Genomic DNA, 23,638 nt, shown 5'->3' on the forward strand with positions numbered 1-23,638 from the left:
GTGCTGATCTCTATGGCAGGACCACTTTTGATTTTAAATACCAGTAATGACACCTGTAACATATTGGGTCACTATTGTAGCTGGCCTCCTACATATTTCAACTCAATTCTGCCAGTGTCTCTGTAATATTGGTATGATCATCTCCGTTTTAGAGATGAGGAAATGGGTCCTGCAACTGTGTTTAATTTGTGTAAGTATCCACAGCTAAGGAAGTGAAGCTGAGAATCAAACTGAGGGTTGTCTAACTCTAAAATATGTGCCCTGTCATCACACCAGGGATGATGGGCAACCAGGGTTGTTTCAGTTATTTAATGCTGCCTCACATCAAATAGGCATCCCTAAAACCACCATATTATGCTTACATCTTCTATGGATCAGGAATTTGGACAGGACTCAGCCGGGATGGCTTACCTCTATTCTACAATGTCTGAGGCTTTAACGAGGGAGACTGTAAGGGGTATAAATGACTCAGTATGGCTGGGGGTTGGAATCATCTTGAGTTTGCTTACTCAAATGCCTCATACCTGGACTGGAAGGACTTGGAAGATTGGGCTCAGCTGGGCTGTTGACTGGATCACCTACACAAGACTTCTCTGTGCAGCACGACAGTGAGGTTCCAAGAATAACATCCCACACCAGAGTATCAGAGAGTGAGCATTCCACAAGGTGCAGAAACTACCTGGCCCTTGAAGACCCAGCCTTAGAAGTCACACAGCATCACTTCCACTCTACTCCACTGGCCAAAGCAACTGGCCGTAAGCCCGTCCAGACCCAAGGGGAGGAGACATAGACCATCCTTTCCAGAAGGAGTCTGGATCACATTACAGAAAAGCATGGGAAATAACAAGTATTACTGTGGCCACCTTTGGGACATTCAACCCGACACAAAACTGTTCCTTTCAAAACCAACATTGAGTCTTCAAATACTTGCTTCTCCTACTTTTCAAACACTTCAAGTCTCTGTGTATAAACATTTTATGTACTTTTCTTCCTCAGCTCAATACTAAATCCTTAAAAGCCCAATCCAGGTTTCACCTATTCTACCCAATTCTTAAGAAACTCTCACCAACGCTGATTTATCCCCGTTCACCTTAGAATCCTCATGGTCTTTATTTAGCATTTTAGCGTTTAAATATGCTAAATTAGTAACTTGTTATTATATTCTTCGTTCCATTGCTATTAACTGTTCTTTTAGTGTCTCACTTCCCTAACTAAAATTCAGAACCCCTTATAGACCTCATTTTAATTTCACTGCACATGGCACAGCTTTGGATATAAATCTTAACCATAATAAAGACACTTTGGATTGAATGATGCTATATGGTAGTTTTCAAGGCATCTGACCAAACATAGTTGATGTATCTGAATGTCTATTTTAACATACATGAAAATGCAGTGGTGATTTACATGTCTCAGTTCATCCAACAAGCACAATTGAGGACCTGCTATGTGTGTGATAATATGACAAGTGTATATTTCAGAGATAGGCCATGGGCCTGTTCTCCTCATAGACATTATTGGGAAACAAATACATCACAGACTTGTGCATGTGTGTACCAAAACAAAAATATACAGGTGTCATAGAAAGGTATGGGTATCTTAGAGATACCAAATGGGGACCCTCCAAGGACAATGAGATTGGTTCTAGCTGAGGTATTGAAGAAGACTCTGAGAACTCATGTAGGCTGGTTACTAAGGGTTACATAATATTTGCACAAACTGAGATTGACAAAGGACAGATTCTAGGCAAGAAAAGAGACAGGCTGATCATATTTGGTTAAAGGGACCCAAGGTATTATGCTGCCCGGAGGCACTCAGATTTCTCTCTAGTCTCATTTAGGGTAAGAAATCTGAGCTTATCAGTTTGCCAGTCTCTGTATTCTTCAAATTTTCTACATTTGGGATTTAGCTTCTCCCTCCAGTTAGTCATTTTATGTGAAGTTTCTTTTGAAACCCTCAGCTCCTTCTCAATAAAGAAAAGCCTTGCATGTAGTTACTTTTTTGTTCTCTTGAGGATTTGACCAAGATACCCCAGCTTGCAGACTATTTGCTTGACTCTATTTAGGGTTACAAATCCAACTTCTCAGTTTTTAATATGTGTACAAATCAACTGGGGATCTAGTTAAAATGCAAACTGTGATTTCACGGAGCTAGGGCAAAGATTTTGCACTTCTCAACAACACTCGAGTGATGCTGATTTTTCTGGTCCACTAGGCACACTTAGAGTAGCAAAGATCTAGATTAATATTATGAGAACAGCAGTCACATTGCCCACACTATCCCCAGTACCTGGCTCAGTGCCTTTTACTTAACAGATGCTCAGTTAATATATTCTAGGGACTATATGAATGAAAGAATTAATAAGTGAATAAACAGTTAAATTATCCCCCTATAGTCCTATAGGCCCTGCTAGCCTACAATTAAAGCAATTTCCCAGTACCTCATGAGTCAGCAAATAAACACTGGAAATATATACTTTGGAACGCACAGACCCTTTATTCAATCTACAGTGCTTCCGTAAATTCAATGACCAAAACAAACACAAGTAACATTCTCCTCCCAACAAAGAACTAGAATCGTTAAGTGTTTTTCCTTGCCTCAACAAAATGACTGAATCCTAGCATCTTTACTTTGTCTCCTTTTCATAACCTTGTAAGTCTCTCACAATCTCCCCAGCTGGTAACAATCTTTCTTGCCGCCAAATATTCCTGGGGCTCTTTCTTTATCTGTCCTTGGAAAAGTATTTTGCTACAGACTGAATATGTCCCTCCCCCCAAAATTCAGATGTTGAAATCCTTACCCCCAATGAGATGGTATTAAAGGATGGGGCCTTTGGGAGGTGATTAGGTCATAAAGATGGAACCTTCACGAATGAGATTGTGCTTTTATAAAAGAGACCCCAGACATCATCTCATCCCTTACCCCATAGAGGACGCAGCAAAAAGTCAGCAGTCTGCAACCAGGAGGAGGAGCCTCAACAGAACCTGACCACACAGGCACTCTGATCTTGGATTTCTAGCCTCCAGAAATGTGAGAAATAAACTATTATTGCTAAGTCACAGTTTATGGTATCTTGCTACAACAGCCCCAATGAACCAAGACAGTATTATCACATGACCCCTCTCTTCATAGCTGCTTCTCCTGTGTACAAATCCATAGAATCTGTTATGATTCACATTGTAATTGGAAGGTTCACAATGGAACTGAAACTCCCACAGTCCATCTTCTGTACCCATCAGAAAGCCCAATGCAGACATGCTTCCAAATCATTACTCTGGCAAATAAGGAAATGATGCTGTGATTGACATTTTTCTAATAGTTTTATTCTAATAGCTCTAGGGCTTGATAAATGCCACGGACTGTTTAGGAAACAATACAGTTATCGTATCATTTTTCCATCAAAGGCCAAATGTGGTGACATTTAACCGTTCATAACATCTAATCCAAAACTGGGATCAGGACTGATAGCAAGCAACAATTGTCCTTTTATAAAAGCAAATGGAATTATATTTTGGTGAAATTAATCTACCCAGTAAAATCTCGGGCATAATTTACAGCCCAGAAAACATGACAAGGATAATCATTCATTACTATTTGTACATCTAATTTGTTTATAACACCCTGGAGGTGCCAATCACCCATATCTCACAAGATAAAAGACAGAAAATAATTAGTAAAGGAAGAAATTTGAATTTTGTTGCAATAGGAAATTGAGGTTACGGACTCTTTCAAATTCTTTGTTTAAATGAGTTCAGTGTTCAGTTCATGTTAAAAAGTGTTACTAATGATGGTTTGCACAAACCCTTTTAGATTTTTGCTATTTTAATTACTGCATCACTGATTTTTTCTGCAACCTAATTTTGTTTTTAAAAAAAGGAGCTACCCAAAACCTCAAAGACTTTGTGTGTTCCTGTGTCAGAAGAGAAACAAAACAAATACAACCTCGTGAACAATTTTTAAGGCGCTTATTTACTCACTCATTATTTGTAAAAAGAGCCTAGACTCTCAAACTTTGGAATAATGTAGAACAGGCTTAGAATCTCTGGTATTCCATTTACAGAACATTTTAATCAATTTACTTGACTTCTCTAAGGCTCCATTTCTTCATTGGTTTTATGGATATATTACCCAAATATTGGTTTTATGGATATATTACCCAAATAGTATTTGGCATATAGAAAGATAGCAATAGGTGTTAGTTCCTTCTGCCTCCCCTACGGGTCCCCCTTTTTTTCTGAAGCTGAAATATAATGGCAGGACACAACTCTCAGGACTATGGTTGAGCTGATCATGTTATGACTTCTGTGTCCTAAACCAAAAAGAACTCATGCTATCCACCTATTTCCTCTCTCCGCTTCACCTGCGCTATGGAACACCGGGGTAAATCCTGGAGAAACATTCTACATTACTTTCACCTTCACCTGACTATATCTTCCGTTGGCCATTAAAAAGTATCTTAAACATGGAAGATTGAAGTAAATGCTGGCTAATTGCTAGTACATTATTTCTGGTGTTCAAGTGAAACAGATTATTAGGTAAGCCTGATTAAATGTTGGCTACCTCATTCATTTATTCAATTATTTCATTCATTCTTACAGTCACTTATTGGATTATTTGCCCAACAGTCAATGATTGATAATTTAGTATTTGTAAACTAATGGGTGAGGCACACTGGAGAATATATACATGCAGAGCCTCAATTACAGGCATGTGACCAGATGCGGTCACAATGCTCTGCAGCTGGGATTTAATACTCTGCAGCAATTGTCTTAAAATTGTTAATAATATTTAAACTTGTGTTTCAGGACAATGTACCATCACTAGGAACTCAGATTTAGCTCATGTGTGGTCCAACCTCTAGCTACCTTTCCGCAATGGGATCTCAACCACCTACTGTCTGTCCTCCAGTATCCTGGGTGCCCTTCTTCTCATTCCACTGCCACTCTCCACCCCTGATGATGGCCTGGGCATAAGCATGGAAAGAGTCAGTGTTGGACACATGCCCCCTAAGCATCTCAGGGTACAGCATGTCAGCAGCCCCACAAGATGTCAACCCCACAATGCTTTGGGTGAACAACTTGGTGGAGTCCACCTAGTACATCCTGGCATAACTGTTGTAATGCTCCTGGTTGGGAATGGGGGTAGAGAACCTGTCCACTGGAAGTTGAAGTAGCAAGCCCATGGGGAGGGTAAATAGTTGGCTCAATTTCTAGAGGCATTGGGCTAGCAACTAGCAGGAAAGAGAACCTAGCCTGTTGGTCCCACATGTGGCCATCTGTGCATACCATGTCATTGGTGGGGGCCATGGGTGCCTGTGAGATTCTGTTTCTTCCTTGAGTATCCCTGTACCAGACGGACTACAGTATTAAAGAGCAAATTAAAAACACCTTGACTGGTGAAGAGTGAGATTGTGGAGGAAAGGAAAAAGTTTTTTCTCCTTTTGAATGACAACCTCCACATTTTTATTTTTCATTGGGTCCCCCAAATTATGGTGCCACCCCACAAAACATGAATAAGCCAGTCTTTATTTTCAAGTGATTATAAACTTCCATTGATTGAGAAGGCAAGTTTTAGACAAAAAGCTCTAGCAGTTTCTGTCTCCCAAACACTCCATCTCCCACAACATTTAAGAGCCCTTGCCATTGGCCATACCTAACTGGGAAGGCTGGGGAATTCAACTCGCAGGAATCAGCCTCCTGGAACACAGAAAAACAAGAAAAGGACACACATAGAGCTGAAGAAAGCTAACCCAATAAAGACTATGAGAAAGAAAGTATCTATGCAGAAAGACAACTTTACAAGGGAAATACGTAGTAAGCATTCAAATCACCTGTTCTGTAAAAGCACAGAGGAGATGAAGACTACAGAAAAGAAAAAAAACACAGCATCTATGGGTCACTTCACCTCCCAGCAACTTCCCATACTTTAAGCAGGTTACATCTTTGATAAAGTTACCTTACTCATCTTGATCTCTCAGGATTTTGTACATGAAAGACACTCAATAAATATTCAACAGAATTATACTGAATTCAACCCCATTTCATGCAGAAAATACAGGTGTCACCTAAGCGAGACAAATGTAATGTGGCCAAAACCAACTTTACTCTTACCTCTCACCATTTCTACAAAATTCAGTAGGGGTAATCTACTTTGCCTCTAGATGGCAAAACTCCATTAGGAACATGACCCACGCATCACTGTTTTGAGAGTCCTTTGCCTAGAGTAAGGAAAATAGAGGAGAGGTGCCCAACAATGGAACTCTGAAGAGATTTTCTAAGTATGGTCCTTTTAATCCCTTTAGTTCTCTTCTCCTCCCTTACTAGACATACAGTGGTCTATCTCCACCCTCTCTGTGAAGTCGTCTTAGCCCTACAAAGCTACCCTATTGGATAGAACTTAATACGGTTCTTCATAGTTCTTGTTCCCCCACACAGTCCCCATGGTCCTCAGAAACATAAGCATCATTAGCCCCAACATCCTGTGGCAAGGCAAGACACTACAAAACACTCTTTTGAATCCTCCACCAAAGCCCACATGTTTGTTAGAGATTCAGGATACAGTCAGATCCCATTTCACAAGCTGTTTTTGTCGGATGTAAACCCAGCAACTGCTGGATATGCAGCTGTCCATGCTAAGTGAATCCTTGAGGGCTCCTTCACTAGTCAGATAGTTCAAGCTAACAGGACCATGCTGTCCCCAAGGCACAGTGGGAGTTACAGACTCAGCAGCATCTTAGAGAAAACTCATTTCCAACCTCTTCTCAGATCTCTGAAAACTTTGTTCTATAAGCCTTGATCTGGCTAAGAATTTCAAAAGTTGCTAAGCAAATTCAGAGTCATTTCCTCTCACCTGTGTGTAGAGGTGAAGAGGGGTGGATTCCTATCTCTAACTCATGCTACACTCTCAATACACATGGAATTGGTGCCACAACTGACACTCAGAGAGGAAGGTCTTACTCTAAAGCCACTGTTTATACTACTGGACTGAGCCAAGAGCAATACAGTGGTGAAAAGTTTTCAAGGTTATCTGGGCATTAAATGGTCATGCCCGAAGGGGTAGTGGAGACTTCAGACTTTCACTTATGCCTAAACTGTAGACCAAAACACACTGGAACATTTGCCTTACTTGGTTGAGAGAAAGACACTGGCTCAAAATTCAGCAAATGAATTTTCTATAAAGTCTTCTGCTTCTCTCCCCAATCTCCATCCAAAATCAAGTTCAATTTTCCATCAAACACCATCGGCCAAATAGATTTCTCAGTCCAACTGTATCAGCCTGTCCTTGATTACAATGCAGCCTACAACTGGTTTAGCTTGGGGGTCACAAACAGCATGCTCTAAGAAAGTTACAAATAGTAGTAAGAATTTCCCACCATCCCCTTCAAGCTCCTACCCCATTTCCTCTCTGCATATTGCAGGCTTCTTCTAAGGAAGAGCCCATGGGTATGTGCTAATTTGCACGGTGGCCTTAGAAGGTACTGTTCTAATTGCTTCAGCTGAAATCCATTTACTTTATAGCCCAATAAAATTCTGTGTGCAATGGTAAATAAAACCATGTGGATGTGGCCTCAATGCACAGTTCTCTGGGCTCCATTTGCAGTCCGTGATAAATTAAAGGGGAAAAAAAAACCATTGTGCAAACGGATGCAATTAGCTGAAACGGTATATTTTTGGCCTCTGCTGATGTCTGCTTACATTCAATTCCCCACTTGAAAACCAATCCTCATTTGAAAGCAAACTAGAAAAATCTCTGTAATACAGATGGACCTCATTTGGCTGCATGTTGATGTGCAAAGACACCTTTATACATTAAATTGCAGTGTTGACTTCTGCACTTGAAATTTCATTTTGTCATTTTTAATCACAATGAGCAAATGTCATCCTTAATAATAACCCTCTGCTTCTCTATAATGCCTTTTGACAAAGGACCTGAAAGCACTTTTGCAAATATTAATAAACCAAGATTCACAACAACTCCCAGAGGCGTCCGTATTGCGGGCTGAAAAGAAGCCCAAAGTCATGAAGTGACTTTCCTAATCACACAGGAAACTAAACTCAAGGAGGAGAAACGAAAATTATCATCTGGGTTATGTCAGCCTCACCTCATTCATGTTCACCAGGCATTTTCAGCCACAACTGGAATTTCAGGGCCCAAGGAATGAATGAAGAACAATTTGGACTCGAAGATTTATGCTTCATTTTTTCCCTCCCTCCTCTGTTCTTTCTATATGACATTGGGTCCCAAATTCATACATTCAATCCAACTTACCCCTCACTTTCCATACTCACAAAGAGCCCTACATATCTAATAAACACATCCAGCTTAACATATCCCCAAGCCAAACTCATGATGCCCCCTCCAGAAAACCTGTTTCTACCCCGGTCATTCCCCTTTCAGCAACAGATAATTCTTTTCTAGTTCATCATTCCAAAAGCCTGAGAGTCATCTTGGACTCCTCCTCCTCTTTCACCCCTGGCAAGTTACCTGTGAATCGTACTGGCTCTACTTTGTAAATAAACCCAGAGGCCAAACATTTTTCATCACTTCTTTCTGGACCCACCCCACCATCATCCGTAGTCTGGACTACTGGAACAGCCTGCTAATTTATCTCCCCGTTTCCCCCTTTGTCTGCTCATCTACCTTTCCACAGCAGACAGATTGATCCCTTTACAAATGTAAGTCATTTCTTGTACTCATTTGCTTAAAGGTCTTCAAGGTCTTCTCATCTCAGAGTAAAATCCCAAGTCCTTACTCTGGCTTACAAGGCCTTACGTGATCTGGACCGAGTCTCATTCTGAATGTATGTATGGCCACCTCCTCCTCCTCACTTCTTTAGCTCCAGCCCTGCTGTCTTTTATGCTCCTCAAATAAACAAAGCATGCTACTACTGCCTTATAGTCTCCACACTTGCTCATCTCTGCCTGGAATGCTCTTCCTCTAAATAGCCCGATGCTTGCTCCTGCCCACTGTTAAGTCTCTGCTCAAGTATCACTTTGTCAAAGAGGTGTTCCCCAATTACCTCATTAGCATACGTAGTACCACCCTGTACAACACTCCAGGCCACTAAACTTGTTGTATTTATTTTCATACCACTTATCAGCTGGCATCAATTTGCAAGTTATCCTTACATATGAATGGGTGTGGTGATGGGACAAGTCTTCCTCCTAGGACTGCACAAATTCTTCCTTCTCCCCTGGGGAAGATGGAATGCTACCAACTTAGAAATGAATTCTTTTTCAAAGACTTCTAAAGGACTACACTAAATTTTCCCTAAAACTTTAAGGCAACAATGTCATAATATTGCAAAGGATTTTCTGATACTAGGTCACACACAAGCCCCCAAACTACTTTTAAGAGTGAGCCTTCCTGAACTGTGACAATTATAACTGAAAACCCAGCAAATTAAAAGAGACATCATTTTATCTCAATTCCCCATACCTTAAATAAGTCCACCATTTACTACAGTGAATACTTTTTGTCAGGGTCTTGATAAAAGCTTCAAACTCCTCCAACAGGTGTATTGCTAAAGCAAAATATATAGATTCACTAATAGGTATATACATCTTCACTTTTTTTTTTAAGCTTATTTATTTTGAGAGAGACACAGTTTAAGCAGAGGACGGGCAGAGAGATGGAGAGAGAGAGAATCCCAAGCAGGCTTTGTGCTGCCAGTACAGAGCCCGATGGGGAACTCAAAGCCATGAAACCCCAAGATTATGACCTTAGCAGAAACCAAGAGTGGAAAGCTCACCAACTGAGCCACCCAGGCGCCCCTTCACTTTTTAATATAGACCACAATATTTCTAATATTTTCTTCTGGAACTGTATTATTAGTTTGAAGATGTTTATTTTGCCAAATTATGGGTTATCTTGCAAAAACCTTGTTTTAATCTTCTATTTCCTCTTTTGGTTTATAATTTAGATGACAGAAGGTAGTAAAAATAATCACCAAACAAAATGAGGAAAGGAAACTCAAGCCACTGGAAAAGTCTCCATTTTTCTAGTTGGTTTTTTTTTTTTTTTAGATATAAAACACCTCCTAACTCAATATGTAAGGCTAACATTACTCCAATACTAAAAATAAACCAAGACATCACAAAGATAACTACAAACCAATGTCGTTTAAATACACAGACACATAAAATCCTTAAAAGATTAGAAAAGTAAGTATTATAATACATAAAAAGTATAATACATCATGACCAAAAGGGCCTAACATTAGAAAATTAGTAAGTGTAATTCACCCTATTCATATATTAAAAAAACATTTGACCATCTCAATAGATGGGAGATAATCATTCAACAAAATTCAACATCCATTCATGATAGAAACTCTAAATAAGATAGGATCAGAAAGGAACTTACTCTTCCTGATAAAAGGCATTACATAAGATCTACAGCTAACTTTATATTCAATGGTGAAAGATTGAATTATTTCCCTGATTAAACAGAGTAAGTCAAAGATGTCCAATGTCACTTCTGAGGCCCTAGCTAGTGTAATAAGGCAAGAAAAAGGCAAAGCATTTAGATGAAAAATAATTAAATTATCTTTATTTGCAGATAACATAATTGTTTAGGTAGAAAAATCACAAAGAATATACAAGAAAAATTAAAACCCATAAGGAAATGTATCAGGATATAAGTTTAATATATAAATATTTAATGTATTATCTGTATACTGCCAAAGAATAATCAGAAATTGAAATTTAAAACCCAGAACAATTTATAATGCCATCAAAAGAAGTGTTTAAGGATAAGTCAAACAAATATATACACCATTTATATACTGAAAATTTCAAAGCATTTGTAAGGACAATCAAAGAAAAATCTACATAAATAAATACACAAATTTTATGAATCTGAACAGATATTGTTAAGATATCAATATTCCCCCAAATGAACTACAGATTCAATGCAATTCCAGTATAGAGAATGTCATCAAAATAAAGAGATTTTTCAAAGATACTGTTAAGGAAAAGAAACAAAAACAACAATCTAAAAACTCGAAGGACATATTTTCAAGAGATGTTTCTGACAAATAACATGTATCAGAATATGTAAAGAACTTTCACAACTCAATAAAAAAAGTAGCAAACGATTGGACACACTTTTTATCAAAGAAGCAAATAACCACAAGAAAAAGGTGTTCCAATAGAAGAATGCAAACATAAACCACAATGAATTACCACTATATGTTTATAAGAATGGCTAAAACATAACACAAAAACAAAAAACCAGCAATATCTAGTACTGATGATAAGGTGAACCAACTGGAGATTTCAATTATTGCTTGTGGTAAAGCAAAAAGTTACCATCGCTTTAGAAAACTGTTTAACGTTTTTATAGAGTTAAACATACTCTATCATAAATTAATAACCTAGTCATTCAAATAATAAGAGGATACTGGTGTTACATCTATACAATGGAATACAACTGCAATAAAAAGCTGAGAACCACTGATATATTTAACTTACATAAATCTCAAGAAAGTTTTCCTAAATGAGAGAAGCTAGGCACAAAATACCATATACTGTACGATTTCATTTAACACTTTGCAAAAGACCAAATATTTCTGGACAGAAATCAGATCAATAGTATCCAGGAGGTAGGAATACAGACAGGTATTGACTATAAGAGAACAAAAGAAACTTTGAGTGCTAATGGGAATATTCCAAATCTTGATTGTGGTGGCTACTACATAATTGTGTAACTTGTACATGTTTGTTAAAACTCACTGATCTGTCCACCCAAAGAGATGGATTTTTACTCTTTGTTAATATGCATCACTAAGCCTAGTGTAATATAGGAAATGGTAATTGAGAGTGTAAAGGAGAAAGGTAAAATTGGTAGTAATTCAGAGTATACAGCAGAAAGCTTTAGTGTCTTTAAGGTGCCAGAGTTGGAGACACTAAGATAGAAGGCAGTGGGCCTCACTGCAAAGAGTTCTTTTCAGATTTTAGTACCTGGAGTATAATAAACCGAGTTATGGATGGATGGATGTAATTAAATCCAGGTTAGTTATCATGTAGTGTAGTACTGGTTTCAGGAGTAGAATTTAGTGATTCATCACTTAGTTACAACACCCAGTGCTCATCCCAACAAGTGCCCTCCTTAATGCCTATCACCCATTTAGCCCATCCTCCCCACTGACCTCCCCTCCAGCAACCCTCAGTTTTCTGTATTTAAGAGTCTCTTAATGGTTTGCCTCCCCATTTTTATTTTATTTTTCCTTCCCTTCCCCCCTATGTTCATCTGTTTTGTTTCTTCAGTTCCACACATGAATGAAACCATATGGTAGTTGTTTTTCTCTAATTTATTTAGCTTAGCATAATACTCTCTAGTTGCATCCATGTTACTGCAAATGGCAAGATTTCACTCTTCTTTATGGCTGAGTAATATTCCACTGTATATATATATATATACCACATCTTTATCCATTCATCAGTCAATGGACACTTGGGGTCTTTCCTTAATTTGGCTATTGTTGATAGTGCTGCTTATACACTGGGGTGCATGTGCCTTTTCAAATCAGCATTTTTGTATCCTTTGGATAAATACCTAGTAGTACATTTTTGATGAGGTTTAAACATACATACTAGGAGATACAGGTGGCCCAGCTCCCACTTTTCATTGTAACAGACTGAAGGGGTATGATTTCTCCTCTAAAATCCTGAAACTCGGTCTAGTGTCTTATCTTGGGATGCCATGCTATTTTGGAAAGTGGGTGGAACTCAGACTGGCTTTCCCTATTTGCAGTTCTAAGAATTATGGAGTAGGGGAGGTAGAATATAACAGAAACTATTAAAGAATTTAAACAAACGAAGGGCTGGAGAATAGACCAAATTACAGTTACCCACTTTAACTGAGAGACATCATTTACTGAGTGACCTTATTTAAGTTTTATTTCCTTAACATTGTTCCTCAAGCTCTGCTTTTGACCAATCTGTAAAGAAAATATTACCTAATTGTGTATGTCCAGTGACTGTTGGGAGGAGTCCTATAGTAAAATACAAGAAATGTCCTTAGTGTCTAGCATCTACCTAGTATTCAACACATTCTAGTCTCAAGAGAAAAGCAGAGTCCTTTTCTGTAAGAATGTGTACTGGAAGCTATTCCAATCATCTTCTAAAACTCTGAAAAGTTTCGTATCCAGCTGGGCCTGCAAAAGTTAGTTAGCAGGTGCTGTTTGCAAATTTAAACTTTAGCCATAACATAATGTAAATTAAAGAACAAGTGAAGGTATTTTTATTAATTGGTAATTGGAAAATGCTGGATATAAGGACTGCTAGAAATTTATGACATGTGTTAAAAAACTAAAAAAAACAAACAAACAAACAAAAAAAAAACAGACAAAAAAACCCCTAATGACTTTAGAACAGGCATAGTGGAAGCTTACCAGAGAAAATTATTTCTTTGCATGATGAAGGGTTTGTATTGAATTGCTTAGTATTTTCCCATAATCCATTATTTTGCCTCCTCTTGAAAGAGCTAATCAGAGAAAATTCTCCAAAGTAAGTGGCAAATCTCCAATTCTGAACAAGACGATTGTTTAAGGCCATGTTACTCAGAAACAAGTTACAAGGGCTATAGCCAACGTCCATGGATAACAGAATTCAGGTTTCAAAATTTTTTCTTCAAGTTGGAAGAAATTTGTAAGTAATAAGGACAGAAGAGGGGAGGACTGGGAACGAATTGAGGTTTCAGGGTCCAGTCTTTAAGCCCCTTGCAGGATAATCTCATATACATTACGTCCATTTAATTCTCAGAATGATCATTGAGGTAATTCCTATTTTACAAATGGGGATATCAAGGGAGGTTTAATTGTATCCATACTCAGCTGAAAAAACAAAATAAAACAAAAAACCACTCTAGGTGTTTCAAGTAAGGCTAGAACATAAGACTTCAGGCAAAGGAGAGACTCCTCAAAGCTTCCCTTGGGTGCAGATTCTTAGTCCATTTTACTGGTAAAATGGAGGATTCACCAGCTAATGGCATCAAAACTTACATCTTTAGACCGTTTCACTGTTCACAAAAATGTCACAAATTCTCTGTGGTTACTTTTTCACATAATCTTATTTATCCTCAAGCCACCTATTAGATGTACATGATCCCTGTTTTCCAGGTACAGAAATTGAGAGTCACAGAGATGAACTAACTTATTGTGTCTAAAAAAAAGAAGAAGAAGAAGACAGAAGTGGGGCTCAAACTTACCTTCAAATTCTAATTAAAATGTTGAGTAAAAGTGATACACTGAGAAGATACCTACTGTCTGACCTGAGGCTTCAATTGTCCCCTGACACGCCACTGTGGCCATTCTGGCTGTCCTGTATCCCAATTTGAGATTCACAGCTCTGTATCTTTTTCTCTAAAATAATATGAACACTGGGGAAGAAATAAGCAGAGGGTCTAGGAACCACCAAGTAGCCATTTATGTTCATTATGCCATTAATAGTTACAGTAACATAATTAGTGCGCATCTTATTGCCACCAAACAGGAGGAAACAAAAGACCAGAGAAGTTGGGTTTCTTGTGCAAGATTACACCACTGAGTGGGGATTTCAGCCAACCCAGAGGCACGAGTCTATCTCAGAAGTCCCCATCTGTCTTGGGATGCTCCAGTGTAGGTTTTATTTTTATGCCAGAAGCTTTTGATTTCACGGAGGTAAAGGAAGTAAACTGTACTATACTTAGAGGAGAAAATAGGTTATAAATAGAAGCAAGGGACTTTTTTTTTTTTTTTAGCCCGGTACAACAAGAATATCCCACAATCCCACTTTCAAAATTTGGTGATGGATGATGTTCGGGATCAACATTCCTGCAATGGCCCAAGGGCATCGTTTGCTTCTAACACTTTCATTTTTCACTGGTTTGAAACATGCATACAGATGCTTTTCTAGCTTTTAGTCCTGGATGCTTCATTTTTTAAAAGCGATCGTGAGCAATAGTTGGTTTAATGATGTGGCAGAGATATTTCTGAACATCGAGAAACATTCCAAACATTATAAGACTACACTAGGTTCTTCAGTATTTAAGAGTATGAAATGTATCTAAAACAGTGTGTTTTTCAAAATTTGATGTTAAATTGGAGTCTGGGATGTTAAAATGATATGGGTTTGCAAATATTATTCTCCCCCTTTTTAATATCTATTCATACAAGCCAAACTAGAGTTCTTAAATGAAACTAAACATGTTTTTTATAATTTTAAATCTTTTGGGGCACCTGGATGGTTCAGTGGGTTAAGTGTCCAACTTTGGCTCAGGTCATGATCTCACAGTTCGTTAATTCGCGCCCCGTGTTTGGCTCTGGACTGACAGCTCAGAGCCTGGAGCCTGTTTCAGATTCTGTGTCTCCCTCTCTCTCTGCCCCTCCCCTACTCGTGCTCAGTCCCTGTCTCTCTCTCAAAAATAAACATTAAAGAATTGTGGGTTTTTTTTAACATTTATTTATGAAAGAGAGCATGTGCACGCCATCAGCGGGGAAGCAGAGAGGGAGACACAGAATCTGAAGCAGGCTCCAGGCTCTGAGCTGTCAGCACAGAGCCCGATGAGGAGCTTAAACTCATGAACTGAACGGCAAGATCATGACCTGAGCTGAAGTCAGTGGCTTAACAGACTGAGCCACCCAGGTGCCCCAAGTTTTTTTGTTTTTTTTTTTTAATTTAAATCTTTTCTCTGTCCCCATTTTCTGAGACAAACACCTCCCATGGTGTTTGATGGAGGTGATATTTTCCTACATTTTAATTGTAAATTCCTGATAGTCTGTAGGCCTGAGGTGTTAAATAAAAAGGTGCCAACAAACATTTAGAGAGGATCTCATATGTGCTACTTCCTAATCATACATTTTCCTCTTTTATCCTTTTAACAATCATGTGATCTAAGCATTAATATCCCTGTCTTAAGGCTATGCAAACTGAGGTTCACAAAGGTGAAGTGTTGCTTCACAGGTCACATAGTTGGTATATCTGACTCTAAAGTACCTTCTTTTTCTCAATTTACCAAGGATTGGCTACATCTAGCCTGCTTGTAGATAAAGTTTTATTGGAAAACTGCCAGGCTCACTTGTTTACATGTGATCAAGGACAGAATTGAGAAGATGTAAAGGTCCACATACGTATTTTTGTCTTCGTAAGCCATAAGCAACTCAACCACTGTAATATGATAGAGCCATAGATAATTCCTAAATGAATAATCACTGTGCTCCCACAAAACCTTACTTATACCCAAAAAACAAATAATCCAGTGAAGAGATGGGCAAAAGACATGTCCATGCATGTCCAAAGAAGACATCCAGATGGCCAACCAAAACATGAAAAATGCTCAACATCACTCATCATCAGGGAAATACAAATCAAAACCACAATGAGATACCACCTCACACCTGTCAGAATGGCTAACATTAATAACTCAGGCAACAACATGTTGGTGAGGATTTGGAGAAAGAGGATCTCTTTTGCATTGCTGGTGGGAATGCAAACTGGTGCAGCCACTCTGGAAAACGGTATGGAGGTTCCTCAAAAAATTAAAAATAGAACTACCCTATGACCCAGCAATCGCACTACCAGGCATTTATCCAAGGGATATAGGTATGCTGTTTCAAAGGGGCACATGCACCCCAATTTTATAGCAGCACTATCAACAATAGCCAAAGCATGGAAAGGGCCTAAACGTCCACCGATGGATGAATGGATAAAAATGTGGTATGTGGGGCGCCTGGGTGGCGCAGTCGGTTGAGCGTCCGACTTCAGCCAGGTCACGATCTCGCGGTCCGTGAGTTCGAGCCCCGCGTCGGGCTCTGGGCTGATGGCTCGGAGCCTGGAGCCTGCTTCCCATTCTGTGTCTCCCTCTCTCTCTGCCCCTCCCCCGTTCATGCTCTGTCTCTCTCTGTCCCAAAAATAAATAAACGTTGAAAAAAAAAAAAAATTAAAAAAAAAAAAATGTGGTGTGTGTGTGTATACACACACACACACACACACACACACACACACACAATGGAGTATTACTTGGCAATCAAAAAGAATGAAATCTTGCCATTTGCAACTACATGGATGGAACTAGAGGGTATTGGGCTAAGCAAAATTAGCCCCAGAAAGACAACTTCACTCATATGAGGACTTTAAGAGACAAAACAGATGGACATAAGGGAAGGGAAGCAGAAATAATATGAGAACAGGGAGGGGGACAAAACATAAGAGACTCTTAAATATGGAGAAAAAAACTGACGGTTACTGGAAGGGTTGTGGGAGGGGCGATGGGCTCAATGGGTATTAAGGAATGTATTGAAAAATACAGTGAGAACTGTTCATTTGTTTTACCATTTTTTTAAATCATTGGTTGAAAAATTCAGGTGTTTCAAGTTCAATCTCCTTCTAATTATTTGAGCATAAATTCTGTTCTTTTTCCAGTGCCTTCTATTAAAAGATTGTGCAAACACTAGCATGCAGTATTAGAATGATCTTAGTCTACAAGGAATGCTCTCAGAATAGGTACAGTATAGAATTTATATATATGTATTGATCATTTTGGTGCCCTCTCTATGACAGATCTAGCTGAATATACACAAAGGCTTTGGCCTTCAGAAAGGTCATAATTTAAAAGGCAAAGAAAAACCCTATACAACACATCATACAGGCATAGCACAGAGCAAACGAAAGCCTGAGATCTCTCTGCTAAATCTCCCAGCTCAGGTACAATCCCAAAGCTCTGTGAAATGGCTTCTAAAATGTGTTCTCTGCCCACTTATCTTACCCAGCAATACAGTCTTGATTGACACCACATCTTCCAAGTGAAATGAACACTGGAGCCAAACCCAGACGCCCAGCCAAAGGAAAAGAGTGCATTTGGCAGTAGAACATTTGTTAGACGTCAGTCATATGGGGTAAGAATTCCAGCCACAGGGGGAGCCTGGCATTTTGCAGAGAAATATGAAACAGGCACGATCCCAATTTTACAATGGTCTACAAAAAGATGTCACTGCTTGAGGACCAAAAAATAAAATTACTATTGTTCACCTGTATCATTATAAAAGAATGCATACAAGTGGCTTTAACCAGGTTTGAGCTAACGCAGAATGAGAGAGGGATGCTTTGTTTCCAAAGCAGTTAACATTTCTTACCTAAAACTGAAGGAAATATGAAAGCAAGAACCTAGACAATTTTACTCATTTTCAAGTCCGAGATAAAAACAAAATAATATGTTAGTAACAGACCATTTTAGCATTTAGTGTGTTCCAGGCACTGTTCCAAGTGTTCAGAAATGTTAAGTTAGTTTAAGTTCTTAAAAATCTTATGAGACAGCTACAATTCTTCCCTTTTTTTTTTTTTTTTTTTTTACAGATGCAGAAATGGAGGCAGAGGAGGGGCCCTGTATTTGTTCCTATCACACAGCTCCAGAATTCAGTCTGTGCTCTTAACCACTTATGCTGCTTATGACTTCAAATGTGGCAATCTCAGGCTATTAGTTTATCTCTCTGAACCTCTGTCTTCTCAGGCACAAAAGACAGATGAGAATCCTTTCCTCTCCAAATGGTTATGGAGACTAAAGAAATAAAATGCAAATAATCCAAAAGGATGTTTACAACACAAAAATTTTCACATTTCATGAACTCTTACTATATACCAAGCACGGTGATAAAAAGTTTGCAACTTAATCTTATTAATCCCAAGAAAGCCTCACGACATAGATAGTATTATCCATATTTTACACATGAAGAAAGTGATGATCACAATACTTCCAGGCTGTGCTTAAAATCATGCTAGGCCTTGGGGCATCTGGGTGGGTCAGTCAGTTGAGCATCCCACTCTTGATTTCGGGTCAAGTCATGATCCCAGGGTTGTGGGATTGAGCCCCACATGTCAGGATCCATGCTTAATGTGGAGCCTGCGTAAGATTCTCTCTCCCTCTTCCTTTCTCCCTCCCTCTCCCCAACTCACACACTTTCTCTTTCTAAAATAATTTAAAATACATGTATCATGCTAGATTTAGTTAGGAACAAAGCCAGGCCTCAGATTCTGGAGGCCAGGATGTGCTTATTAAAAAGGTATGCCCTTCTTGTAAGAAAAAGGCTGTAGCTGGCAAAGAACTAGGAAGATTCTGGATATTTGAAAAGGATGGAATCTTTCTGATTCTCCAGCAAAACCCTTGATCTTGGGATTAGCCATGTAACCATCACCTCTAGACCTAGAATTGCTATTGGGAGTACAATAGAAAGTAGGAAAGAAATTTGAACTTCCCAGTTTTGCTCCATAGAACCACACTTATAATTCCCATTATAGGAGAAAGTAATTATGTGGAGGGCCCCTGGAGTTTCACAGGTATCACTTCTGGGTGAGTTTTACCTCATCTATTTGTTTTAGGTTTTTCCATATCTAACAACAGAATGTTCACAGCAGGTAAAGCAGATGTGAAAAGTCCTAATGAAATTGTCAAGTCAAAGCTAAATACAGTAAAACCTCGGACCACAGTAAATTGTTCTGTGTTCTGCAAAATGAACATTTCTAATAAATTTTAACTTGATTAATGATCAATGTCTTGTAATACGAATAGTACTTGACAGTGAATGTCTCATGATCACAACTGAGCCAATGGTTCTTGAAATTCACTTTGATATACAAATGCTTTGGATTACAAGCATGTTTCTGAAATGACTTCTCACAAACCAAGGTTTTACTATATAAAGGAAAAAGTAACTAAAAACATTGTATCTTATCTTGAGGGAGAGTGAGTTTCCTATGCCAAAACATTAGAGCATCCCCCTCAAATTATTTTTGATTTAGGATTATAACAGGTGTTGTCCTAGGCCACCAGTGAGAGGGCAGATTAAGTTCATACTAGTTATTTCTGGCTCAGCCCCTTGAAGTTTTTGTGTTGGTTAAAGGGAGAGATAAAGAAACAAAGAGGGAATACCCTATGCTTTGTCACAACTGCTCACTTTGTTCTTTGTTCACAAAACTCCCAATTTCCAAAGAACTCATTTTCTTCATAACTCAAAGCATTCCCTCATTGCAGCAGCCACACTGCATCACGTGTCCAGAGTTGGACGCCCCCATTTGTGGCCCTTCTTCTCCTCATTGGGATCCAGGCCTGAAGCATAGTCCTGGGCTTTTTTTTTCCTCAGCTGGTAATTCTGGTTTTATCCCTACCTCGCCAGGCATTTTAAATAAACTTCCTATCACTGAGACAGACCCTTGATTCTCTAACTCACTAGTAGCTGCTTTCCAACTCCAGCCCAGACGTAAACTTAGAAGTCAGTCCCTTCTATGTTTCCAAGGCAATAATGTCCAATAAAAATATAATGCTAGTCATACATGTAATTTTAAATTTTCTAGTAGCCGCATTCGAAGAGTAAAAAGATAAAATTAAATTAATATATTTTACTTAACTCAACATATCATAAAATGTTATTAGTTCAACATCTAAGATTTTTGGAAAATATTAATGAGATACTTCATCTTCTTCTTTTTAGTATTAAGTCTTTGAAAACTGGCATGTATCTTACACTTACAGCACATCCCAATTTGGTTGCTAAATTGATCAGAAATACTTGATCTATATAGATCTCCCAAAATGTACAGCTGAGAAAATACATTGACATACCCAAGTTTTTCCCCAAACATAATTCAGTTATTGGGAAACAAGTATCATTCTTTAACACTGAATTTAAATTAAAATTTAAAATTCAGTTCCCCAGTTACACTAGCCTTTTTATAAGATATGAGAGCCCCACAAAGCTAGTGGCCACCATATTGGATAGTAAAGTTGCAGAGGATGTAAAGTCTGCCTTCATTTTTAGCTGCTCAGCTTTGAGCCGCCTCATAGGACATCTCCTAATCCTGCTGCTTATACTCTTCTCCCTGTACTACATCAGACAAATTAAATCACAAATCGGTTTGTTAGGATTCAATTGAGTGATAACCAGATCATAGGGCTTAATATGGATAAAGCCAATGGTAAGGAAAGAGTCATCATTATCAAAATCCTGTCTGAGAAGTATGGCTAAAGGATAAAAGAGTGGAGAGGAAAGACCTCTAGGCTAAATGAAGGCAATTAGGTTATTGCTGACTTTTCAAGGAAGGGAAGCTGTCAAATGTTTGAAGACAGAAGAAATTCCAATTTGAAAGAAGACATTAAAGATATGGGGGGGAATGGGATCTTAGGGAGAGCCATATATGGAGATGATACAGATGGGTGAAAAGAAAATAAATTAATATCAATGATTAAGAGATTTAGTATTAAAGGAAAGTCTAAGGACTCATAAATCCCCGAATCCTGTCCTAAAGTCAAAGTACAACTTTCCCAGAAGAGTGCTCCCAAAGGAATTATGTACACTATAGCAGAATGAGAACCAAAATACCACATAGGTAATGGTTATACCCAATTAATCAATGCAGAACTCTGATAAAGTGCTGAACTGAAGCCCCATGAGAAACTTCCTCTTCCTCATTTTCCCCTCACATCCCAATCGTATATCTTGGAACCAGCACATAAAGACATGCCCACAAGAAACCAGATTGAGATAAATGGCTGGGGCTACAATTGGGCCTTCACTTAATTTCCCAGCCCAGATCTTGGAAGATGAAATTGGTGTTTCCTTTTTTTTTTTAATACTTCCAAATTACATTTGTAGAATCCTGAATAATGCTCTAAAGCATTATTCTGTTCTACCCCCAACATTTTTTTTTTCAAAATTAGGGTACTCCTGAAACGTCTAGGGTATTGTTAAAAACACATTTTGAAAACACATTATGGAATAGATTTACAAGCAAACAGTCCTGAACTCTCAAAAGTTAACTAAAAAGAATCCAAAGGTCTGGATCAAACCCTCACACCAAAGGCTGATGTTCCAAGTTTGGAATTTTGGCCTGGTTTCACAGAAACTTTGCTTCTAAATTTTACAGAACCCCATTTGTTTGTGAGGTTTCTGAGCTTCAAACTGACCCTGAGAAACTCTATCAAGACACCTCTGGTCAAGAAACATCTATGGAAATATTCAGGGCTGATCTCCATCTCTTAAGAGAACAATAGTACCTGCATCTCACCTCCAGGACCAACTCCAGTCACAAACTAAATAATCGTAATAACAATAGTACTTCTCCATTTATGTAGCCTTTTGCTTGGAATAAATCTCTCAAATAGCCACATTCTTTTCTAAGGAAGCACAGGTCCAAGGAGACTATAACAGTCCCTCCAGGCAATTCTCAACCTTGTCTGACAAGAGAATGAAATGATGTGACTAAGTGTGACCCACAACCATTCACTGTATTCCCTTTATGGGCCAAATACTTCAAACAGGAATTGCTTTATGAGCCAGATTGGCTATATGGATGACTCTACCATTAAAACAAATCTGGAAGTTTATCAAGTACAGCATATTTGAAAGCTGCAGCTGGGTATTGGATAGATCCATGGATTTTATGTTTTTATGTTTATGAATGTGGCCAAAATAAAAATATTACAAGTACCCAAATCCACTAAAACATTGCTAAATCTGAAGTGTATTTTTAGATAAAAAAAAATCTAAACACACACACACATGCATGTATATAAACATGCATACATATTATGTTGAGAATATAGATCACAGAGAATTTCAGTTTAGCAAAGGATCAAACTGCAAATTCACTGGCAAGTCTCCCACACAATTAGAGATTAACTGGAGAAAAACAAAAGACAGGAGACAAAAAAAAACCAACTTAAAATTATAAATACATTGAATTAATATAAGGTATACCATTCCGATACCCTGATACAGACTTCACATCTAATGTTTTTAAGTAATAATTTTAAAAATATTGATGAAAGGTCTTCTATGTGCCCAGTTCAGCATCATTCACTTTTTCCCTACTTTCGGGAGAGATGCAGACTTCACCTTCATCTCCAGAGGGGCCTGTGTCTTGGGAATTGGTCCCCTCCCCAAAGATGAAATCATGCACAGCCATTTGGAGATAGTTGACATAACTAGCAATTGAAGCATGAATGCATAGCGCTATTGTCCCACAAGTATATTACAAACTTTTTTTCTGGGATTGAAGAGAAAATGGTGGACTTGTGCTGTGCAGATCCCACAGAGGAAAAGGAAAACTGCAGCTCTGTACTGGAAGGAGCTGGCATTGTGGAGAATGACGACATTAGGAACACAAGGGTCTGCATGAACAACTGCCTTATTTAGATCAACTAGCATTCCTTGGAACCTAACTCTGAACCAAGAGAATGGGATAGTACTCTCTTAAAGACTCATGGTCTTAGATAATCCTCCTTTAGAGCTTCTGGACCAGCAAGCACCTTTTGTACCATATTACACCCTACAGTCCACACAGGTGCTATTTGGCAGCAAGAAGCAAGGGCAAGTTAGATTGAGGAGATTGTAGGTTCTCTCTGGTCTGCTAGGATATGGGAGTCGATAGAATCGCCCCTCTTCCATACTACATAAGGTTCTGGGGTTCTTGGATACGTTAAGTGAGGGGGAAGGAGCCCTAAGAAAACTACTAGACTTCTGCTCATCTGGCAAATGAGTACTGGAGCTAGATTTCTTCTGGAGGTCATTATTTGCAACCTAAATTTGTGAAGCAGGTCAACATTAGCATTCACACCTTCCTGTGTTAACCTACTTCTCAAGTCATCTCAGACTTTATGAGGCAGTGTG

Source organism: Prionailurus viverrinus, chromosome C2 (genome assembly GCF_022837055.1).
Source record: "Prionailurus viverrinus isolate Anna chromosome C2, UM_Priviv_1.0, whole genome shotgun sequence".
Classification (NCBI taxonomy): Eukaryota; Metazoa; Chordata; class Mammalia; order Carnivora; family Felidae; genus Prionailurus; species Prionailurus viverrinus.